The 9,099-nt window shown below is 43.3% G+C and overlaps 1 protein-coding gene across 1 annotated transcript in view; it reads left to right on the top strand.

Annotated features, from left to right (window-relative positions):
• Positions 1 to 1,937, top strand: part of HMG20A (high mobility group 20A) — a 48,999-nt gene extending 47,062 nt beyond the window's left edge. The window contains exon 12 of the transcript XR_004148732.2: positions 717 to 1,937. The gene's annotated coding sequence lies outside the window, so the exon portion shown is untranslated. The remainder of the gene's footprint in view (positions 1 to 716) is intronic.
• Positions 1,938 to 9,099: the final 7,162 nt, after the last annotated feature.

Raw genomic sequence — 9,099 nt, forward strand, 5'->3', positions numbered from 1 at the left:
GGACAGCCTTCCCATCTGTCTGAATAAACTGACAGAAAGTTTTTGCAAAAACAGTCCCTTGTTTAACATGTCCATACCCTCCAGCTAGTTTCTTTCAGAACACTTTGAAGACACTGCCATTGTCACATGCAAGCCTGATTAATCTAAAACTTGAACAAAAGTTTGATCTGTGCACCCGTGAATACATTGACTGTATTTGGTGGAGGTGCAGGTGGAACCGTAATACAGTTTTGCCTCAAGAGACCGAGGCAGTCCAGGCAGTGCTCTCAGTACAGAAAGTTCTTGGTGAAGCTGGGACAGAGCAAACACATCTGTCACATACCTCTGGGGCATCTGGAGGGGCTGCCTGGGAGCTGCAGGGATCAGCTGGGATGGAGGGCTTTCACCAGTGCTTGCAGAGATGCACCTGTGGCTCCTCTGAGCCCATTGTCTCTGGCTGGCCTCCTCTGCTTTCCTGTGCACTGCACTCACGGGAAAAGGCATTAAATACATCAATAAGGGGATGCATTCCTCAACCCTTCCAATACTCTTGGGTGCTTGATTGCTTCTAGGTTTTGTTGTTCTGTTCTCATTTACTTTTTTTTTCAACTACATATCAAGTTATTTCCTGATCTGACTTCATATGGTGGCTAATGGAACAAAATTGATGCAATTGCTCCAAAAACAGGCTTTTAGCTAGTAGATTCTAATTAAAGCAACCCTTTTTTATTTTTCAGAGGAGGAAAAAAATCCTTCCAAGGGCTCACTGTCTTTGTATCAGATGAATATATATGCAACAATTTCCCAGCCTGATGGAGACAGAAGCTGAAATATGCTTGGAGCAGTTATAGCCAACCATATGTAAGTGCTGGCATTACCTGGAGCTTGTTTCTCCCACAAGGTGATATTTCTACCATGGTAATCTTGCTGTTTCCTGCTGTAGGCAGTATTAGGGAGAATGTGTCAGAAAATTTGTCAAAATGGCTTTTTCTCAGAAGATTCCATATTAGTTATCCCCACGGGGGTGGGGAGGGGGGGTAGGGAACTATAGGTTTAGTTGAAAATTCATAGTTCTGTGGTTTGGCCAGCATAAGTTTCAGGGGCAAGTCTATATGCCCAGCTGCAGAATCTCCTGTATTTACAAATTCTACTTACAGGTTCTGTAGGGAGATGGTTTCTTTGTTCTTGCCTGCTTCTTCCATGTACTTGGTTGCTTAAACAGATGGAGGTGAGGAGATTTTCTCTGCTTCCAGGAATAAAACCTCAAACTCCATACTTGCAAACATGATTAAAATTAACCAGTTAAATTTCACGTGTGTGGTAGGTTCTCAGTGGCCAAAGCTCAGTGGAACTGTGAAAGGGTGTAGTTAAGCTGCCTTGATATGACATGGACTGCTCACTGTACTGGCTGGATCTAATCTGGTGGAGGGGGAATTACCTTATCTCCAAACCTCATCTCCCTTCCAAATCCACCCTAACGTCAGACTGAGAAATCAGTGCTCAGGAGAACAAAGACACAAATTCTTTTCCACTCCAAGTGCCAGGAGCAGGAATTTTTTATTTAATCTTCCGTCTGTATTAGTGAATCTGCTTAATAAGGCTTCCCAAGGCAAGTCACTGCCTGACCCCCAGCCACCCCCAGGAGGAAAGAGTGATGGAAGGAATGAATTGCTGCTCATACACAGTAGCCTCAAGACCTGATGAAAAGACATGGTGGGTACGTGTGCAGGAGGCTCAGTACATGAGAATCTCTGATTGTCTTCCCTCTATCACTGTCTGTGTGCTTCAGAACCACTTTTCATAATTTCCTTCCCTTACTATCCTAAAGACCAAACAGCCTCTTACTCCCCATTTGGAGCATTTAGGCTCTCTATTAATGGAGAACCATTCCCTATCACTCCCTACTGAGCCTGAAAATCCTACCTGTCCAACATTAAAAAAAAAAAAAAAAAATCCTTTCTCTCTGTCCTGTTCCTTCTGGCCCCCTGCACCTAAGCTGGCTGTGTCTGAGAGACTTGGAGCCTGTAAGTGATGCTGTTTGCCTCTGAGTCAGAGAGGCTTTTAAATCTGAGTGTAAAATGAGCCTCCTCCAGCAGTAAGCAGCCGATCATACACTTCCTTTGAAGTTCCCATTTAAATAACCTCCAGGGCTTTCCTAATGCAGGAAGCCAGCAAGAGGAAGTAATTCCCTCCTTCTCCCCTCTCCAAAGCAAGGAAAATGAATTCCCTGGCAGAGGAGGGATGCTGGATTTCAGGGTACTGCAGAGGAGATGAAGAGCTCTTGTTTGCAGCTTCGTTAGTGAGTCAGCACATATTCATTCATGGGCACAGTTTATTAACCTGTGAGCACTACAGAGGATGATGTTATCACTGTCGTGAAGTAATTTCAAGTTGTTATATAATTTATAAGGTAACTGCTGCATCAGAGGAAAGCCTGTATCTGCTCATGTGTCCAGGTCCTGGTGTGAAGCTAGGATGGGAAGAGGATCAGGGAAACAAAAAGGAAGGGTCCTGGCAGGAGTATGGGAGCTGACCTGGTTGCAAGATGTGGTTTTTTGCTGATTTCCCACCCCTGTGGGTTGTTCCTGGTGCTGCTGTTTCATTTAAAGGTGGCTGTGTGTTTTCAGGCCTGAAGCTCTACATGTGAATTGGTACTTGGACTTTTCCTGAAGGTGGACAGATACAGGAACACAAGTGAATTTGTGTGACATCTGACAGCACTGGAGGGATGTTCACTGGTGTGTTGGAAAGGAGGGTGTCCTGTGCTATATGGGATCCTGTGATGCTGGATGTCAGCTTTTTATATTCTTGAGATCATAGTAGGGCCTTCTCTATGAACTGGTGTCATGTGGCTGCCAAATGCGAGAGCACAGTAAAATCTTCTGAGACCTTTGTAGTTACTGTGTGCTGCAGTGATTTAATGGGACAGCTTTCTAATGAGACAGCAGGTTTGCCCATTACTGGAAGGACTGGAAACTGAGGAACCTGGTGAAGTAGCATTCCTACTTGCCTGGATATTACTTGTTTGCCAGGTAGGTTAACCAGTCAATATCTAAATGAGTTCACTCCTTTGTTAAGTGATTTATTAAATAGTAAAGTTTATTCAAATAATTAAATAGATTTTACTAGTGCACCATCTTAGCTAGAGAATGCCCTAAAGACATCTTAAGTAAGTCTGAAGCTAACCAAGCTGCCTGAGGTCAGCTCCCCTGGGCTCAGAGGTGCAGAACTCAAGGATCCCTGCATTTTCAGACTGCTCTTAAACAGGTATTCAGGGTTTATTTTCCCCAAGGAGAAATATGTGCTTGCCTGAGCATGCTGTTAGTCCTTGGTCTGACTGAAAGTGTGGGGAGTTCCAAAGCAATTATACCTGCACTAATCACAATTTGCTCCTTAATCTAGGAGTATCTGCCTCTATGTCCGTGTTTATGCTAAGTTGCTGAACAATTTGATTAGGTGCTCTGAATAAACCTTGTAATTATGCCATAGATACTCCTGATGCATTATGTTATTTTTATTATCTAAGTTAACACTGCCCATTGTTGTAGCATGGTTACACTTAGAGGCTGCTATTAGAGCTGAAGCTCAGTTGTGCTAAACATTGCACAGACGTGCAGTCAGCTGCAGTCTCTGTCCTGGAGGACTCACAGCTTGCCTGTACCATTGTGCATGAGCCCATTAGAGCACCCTGAGAAGCATTAGTGCCCCAAATAGTTCCACAGGTTCCGTAATGGAAACAGCCTCGCAGACCTTTTAACCTGTGAAGGCAGCAGTGTTCCTGAAATCAGCTTTGTCTGTGTTCTTCCATCATTATCACTGCTTGTTAGACAGAATTTTGGGAAAAGATAGTTTCAAATGTGGTTGGAACTGGCCAATTCTGATTTCTCAGTGAGTCCTCCTGAGGGTGGAAGATAGAGCCAGGCCACTCTCTTTCATGTCCCCAGCATGGGTTTCTGTTTTGTCAAAAGCATTACAATGTGAGCTGAATTCTTTCCTGGCTGGTTTGTACTTCACCAGATTTCCCTGACCTTGTGCCAATCAATGATGAATTGTACAAGTCCCCATCAGAAACACTGCAGAAGCCAGAGGAATGCCAGCCTCACTGTGTAGTACATTAAGTCAAAATATTTTAAGCCTAAGACTGATGGGTATGATTCTTCTATTTCAATCTGCTCCTTCAGATTAAAAAGCTGCTAAAAGCTTCAGCTTGTCTTGCTGCATCTGCTGTTTCAAGACCAATGAATGGCATGTCCAGGACTGGAGGCTGTGGGTAGGAGGATGATATTTTGTGATAAATGTACCTGATGGTGTTTTATGTTCACAAAGTTTTTTAAAAGCCTTTTACAGCAAATGATCAATCTGTTAGAGAGAATACTGAAAGAGCATCTAGCACTCCTTTGACTGGGAGGAATAAGTAATGTCTAAAAAGACCACAGACCTCTAACCTATGCAAAGTTATGTCACTTTTTGCTTGTTTCCTTCTTGCCTTGCCCTCTGTGGTGCTGTTACAGTTAGATTGGCTATAACTGCAGGATATTATTTTGTAATATTTTATGTATTGGCTCTCTTAGTAATTCTCTATCCCCTTTTTACAGCTTTGTGGCTAAAAGATTAAATATGCAAAGCATTTCTATGAAAAAAACATAAAATAGCAGATTATTGCTATTTTTCCCTTGCTTTGCATTAAGTTTTCAGTGTCAAAGTTTCAGTGAGGCAGATTCTGTGGTGATGGGAATCAGTTGGTGGTAGAGTTGATTGATTTGAATTTATTGGTATAAGAATATGAGGATTTCCTGAGTAAGCTGGAAGGTGGGAATCATGCTCAGAGACATAGCTGGTAGAGCCAGTCTGTAAAACCTTTGAAATGATGAAATGGCATAAATATCAGACTTCTTCCTGTTAGACTACTGTGATCTGTCACAGCAGCAGTGGTAGAAGGAGGAGAGGTGCAGAAGCTACAAAAGGCAGCTCATATTTCTGGAAGTGCTGGTGGGATTTAGAACTGGTTTTAGCTCACATGAAATTTTGGGACTAAGGCCAAGTGCTATTTCCGTAATTTGAGGTTGACCCATGGCTAGGATTAAGGGCTTGAATTCGATTTACTTTAAATCTGAGGCTGAACTTGGTTGACACCTGCTGATTGGGATTCTAGGAAATCAAAGGAAGCTTCATTGACTGACATGAAATTCTGCTTTCAAATACTGGTGAGAAATCAAATACTTTTCAGCCATTTTCCAACAACAAAATGAGAACTCAAACTGGTGGTGCTTGGTCTGACCTCAGCACCCTCATTTCTTCTGTTTAAGAAGCTGGAGCTGGCAGAGAAGAGAAAAAAGACGTCTGGCAAATAGACATTCAATTGGCTTAATATAGGGACTGTTTTGCTGCAGTGTAACTGGAGCCTCTTATTAAGAATCTGATGGCACTTCTAAACAAGGAGAGCTGCTCCCTTGGAGGGGGCAATCTCCAATCATATGCCAACATTGCTTTTGACATATTTATGACTCCAATAAAATCTCCCATCTGGTATATTTTAAAATAAAATTGAAAATTTATCACTTTGCTGTAGTTGGTTTGTCGTTCTCCCTGAGAGAAGATAGCCAGGTTGAGCTTATTGCATTGGCAGCCTGTCAGCTGAGGTTAGGCTGAGGTGTGATTTAAATTTCAATACTTTCCACATTACAGCTGTCTGGGGTGGGGAAATTACAAGGAGAAAAGCAGGGAGTCTGTTATTTTTATTCATTAGTCTCTCCTGATTTGTTTTGTTTTTCTTTTGTTTCGTTCTGCTTACTGCATGCAGCACCTGGAGGAAAAGGTACTCCCCATTTTTCTGGGTTTCCACAGCCTTTGCTTGGTCAGAGTTGTTTGGGAGAGACAAGGCTGACCCCAAGTTGTGCCTGTGTCTCTGTGGCTGTGCCATCAGGCTGTGATAGCAGGATAATATCCTTCTCCATGTGGGGTACTGTGCAAGTTTATAGCATTTAGAGAGACTGCAACTTTCAGCAGAGCTAAAGGAGCAGTGCTGATTCCCATTTCCCTGACAAGGGACCAAAGGAGAGGTGTGGAAGGCATTTTGTTTCACTTAATATAGACAGCTGTATCTAAGTCTAGATTTTATCACAGCAGAGAGAAATGTACATTTCTGGGAGCAGAAGCAAACATGCTGTGGATGTGCCTTGCTGTTTCTAAGCCTTTATGTTGGGGTTAGGTCAAGTACTTTTAAATGATGTGCAATAGATCAAATGATTCACGTGCCACAGGATTTCTTTGTATGTGAATCTTTGTCTGTCCTAGCTGGAGTAGGTTTAGAATGTGGAGCAGCTGAAGCTGAGTCTGGTGTTCAAGCTGCAAGGCAGGATCTGCCTCCCAGTGGGTTACTGGGATTTCCCATTCACCTGTAGCGGACAGAAGCTGGGGAACAGGAGTGTTTTGTCTGTGTGGAAACCTCCCTGGAGGGGAGGGCTGGCTGTAGGCCTCGCAGGCAGCACTGCTCTGCTTCCTGCTTTTGATTTCTGCCCAGTCACGCCTGGCTGCCTGCTCTGGCAGTGCCCACTGGTGCGTTTGATTAGGTGCATTTGTTTCCGTTTGGGTACTCGATAGTCTGACTGTAAAATTATCAGAGGTCTTATCTGGGCAATCAAAGGGAGTAAAATGCCTTTATCCACCACCTCCAGCAGTTGCTTTGTTGCTCAGGTTGTGGCTGGTGCTGTAATGGAACCAGAGGCTGCCCTCCACTGCAGCTGTAGAGGTAGTAAGGCAAGAGGGTACAGGGCTAATTGAGATGCCCATGTGAGGGCTGCATTAGTTTACCCTCCATAAAATCGAATTCTTGGGCCCCCCTAGACAGGGGGGGGAAAACTGGGAGAATTGCCAGTGAATCTCCAAATGGATTTTGGCAGTCCAGACACAGTAGCTTATATAGTTCTAAGATGGCTCTGGGGAATTACAGCAGCAGTACAGGTGCTTACTCTGGGAGAAGATTAAATTCTACACATGAACTGTAGGCACTGAACCTATGTGGGGTCAGTTGTGACCTCAGCCCCACTGCTCTGAGCTGCAGGGTGAAATGCAGCCCCCAGTGAGTGAGGATTATTAACTGCAGCCTGCATTTGAGACTTAGGAATTATTTTCCATGGAGCACATATACAACACTTATATGCATGAGTCAGGTATTTGTGTAGTGTGTTCCTCATTTCTAAACTGTGCATTTTTGACTCCTTATTATGTGTAACGGGCTTTTGTTCTTCTGATATGTATTTGTGCAGGTGAGTGTATGGTTAAGGATCTGCCTGTGTGCATTTGAGCACAACATAAGTGTATGGAGAAGTCTTCTGGGAATACTGTGTTTGTTTGTGGTGGGGTGTGCTTTCTCCAGTGTACATTCTGTGCACATACAGTGCCTGTGTGTGTGGCATTTCATTTGATTGTTCTGTTTTGCTGGTTTCTGGGCTGAACAATTAAGGGTAGTTTTTTGAGTGCGTCATATATATTTTCTTTCACGGCAATTGTGCATTTGCTAATGTCAAATTTATTCTAAATGGATATTCAGGTGCAATTCTTCATTTGGTAGACATAAATCTTGGTTATGTGGAATGAATGGATGTTTTGTCTGCATGCTCAGTGTATGTGTGCTCCCTTGGTACACATGCTCCTGTTGCCTATGGGAAAAGGTGCTTTGCACTGAAAATAATCTGTGCCTGCCTTATGTGCTCTAAATGTGTTTTTGTGAATGTGGGGGTTAGAGTATGTGGGCAAGGTGTGTAGTAAATGCGTGGCTCTAAAAATCTATGTGCTCAGTTTAATATTTGTGCCAGGTAAGCACATATTTCCCTGCATTTCCTGGCAGACTTACACATGTGTTGAGTCTTCATATTGTTAAAATAACATAAGAATTGTCCACATATTTTCTAATCTTTAAAAAATGTCCTGCAGCTTCCATGGTTTAAATTTCTGAATGTCTGTCCAAGTGATATATGTCAAAACATCAGGAAGGATATTTAAGCAGTTATGTCAGTGGAATGAAACTAAGTCATGAGTTAATGCTTTTCTGATGCTATATAAAAGGGAAAATGGTGAAGAAGGGCCACAACTAAAATACAGAATGAACAAGATCAACGAGAATAAAGTCAGGTGGTTTGCTCTTAAACTGGAGACTTCTACAGCAATAGAACTCACACGACTGCATTTCTATTTTTATGCCATCCTATGATCACACTATCCTGTCCCAGATTTCCCACCCTCTAGGGTCAGTCCCCAGGAACCAGGAAGGATGATGGAGCCCTCCTAACCTTGTTGCTTCCTCCTGTCTGTCCTGCCAGGTGCTTTGAAAGTGAGTCAAGGCATTCATTATCCCACCATTTCTCTTCAATGACATTTTAAAAGACCTGGCACAGTAGGAATGATTGAAGTGCCTGCTGCTTTTCTCTGTAATTATCCAGTTTCCTTGTTGGGACTGAAATTATTGGCCTGCAAGAGGGCAGTGTCCCTGTTGCCACGTAAGAGCTACCCAAACACAAACCTGCTTGGCTGGTGAAGCTCCAGTTGGCTGAGGTGGTGATGTGCTGGTAGATGGTTACAAAAACTTACCCCTTTTTTGTTTCCCTTTTCGTAGCAAAAAGCAGTGCACTGAAACAAGGACAGTGAGCTGTAATTAGTCCTCAAACAGCTGTGAATTGCCCAGCTGAAAACCTTGCCTGTAGTCAGTGGCAGGAACAGGAGGACAAAACCCCTGAGATCATCAGTTCAGTTGGTTAGAGCATGGTGCTAGTAACACAAGGTTGTGGGTTTGCACCCACAACAACCTTGTATGAGCTATTCAGTGAAGTGTTTGATTTGAGGATCCTTGTGGGCCCCTTGCAGCTCTTAATAATCTGTGGAGAAGTTACAGGAATAGGATGATGGTTGAGAAAGCGTCTTACTCAATTATGGAGCATCTTCTGTGACATTTGCTTTTTAGAGGGTGTTCAAGGAGTGTGTGCAGCTCTTGCCAGGGAAAGTTAGATCTGGAGCTATCAGGAAACACAAAAACTGGGAACAGTTGAAGTTTCCTCATCAAAAAGTAGGAGTGTGCCAAGGATGGTGTGAGACAGCAGAGGGAGCTGACAGGGATTCCTGTATTTG

Source organism: Lonchura striata, chromosome 11, assembly GCF_046129695.1.
Source record: "Lonchura striata isolate bLonStr1 chromosome 11, bLonStr1.mat, whole genome shotgun sequence".
Lineage (NCBI taxonomy): Eukaryota > Metazoa > Chordata > Aves > Passeriformes > Estrildidae > Lonchura > Lonchura striata.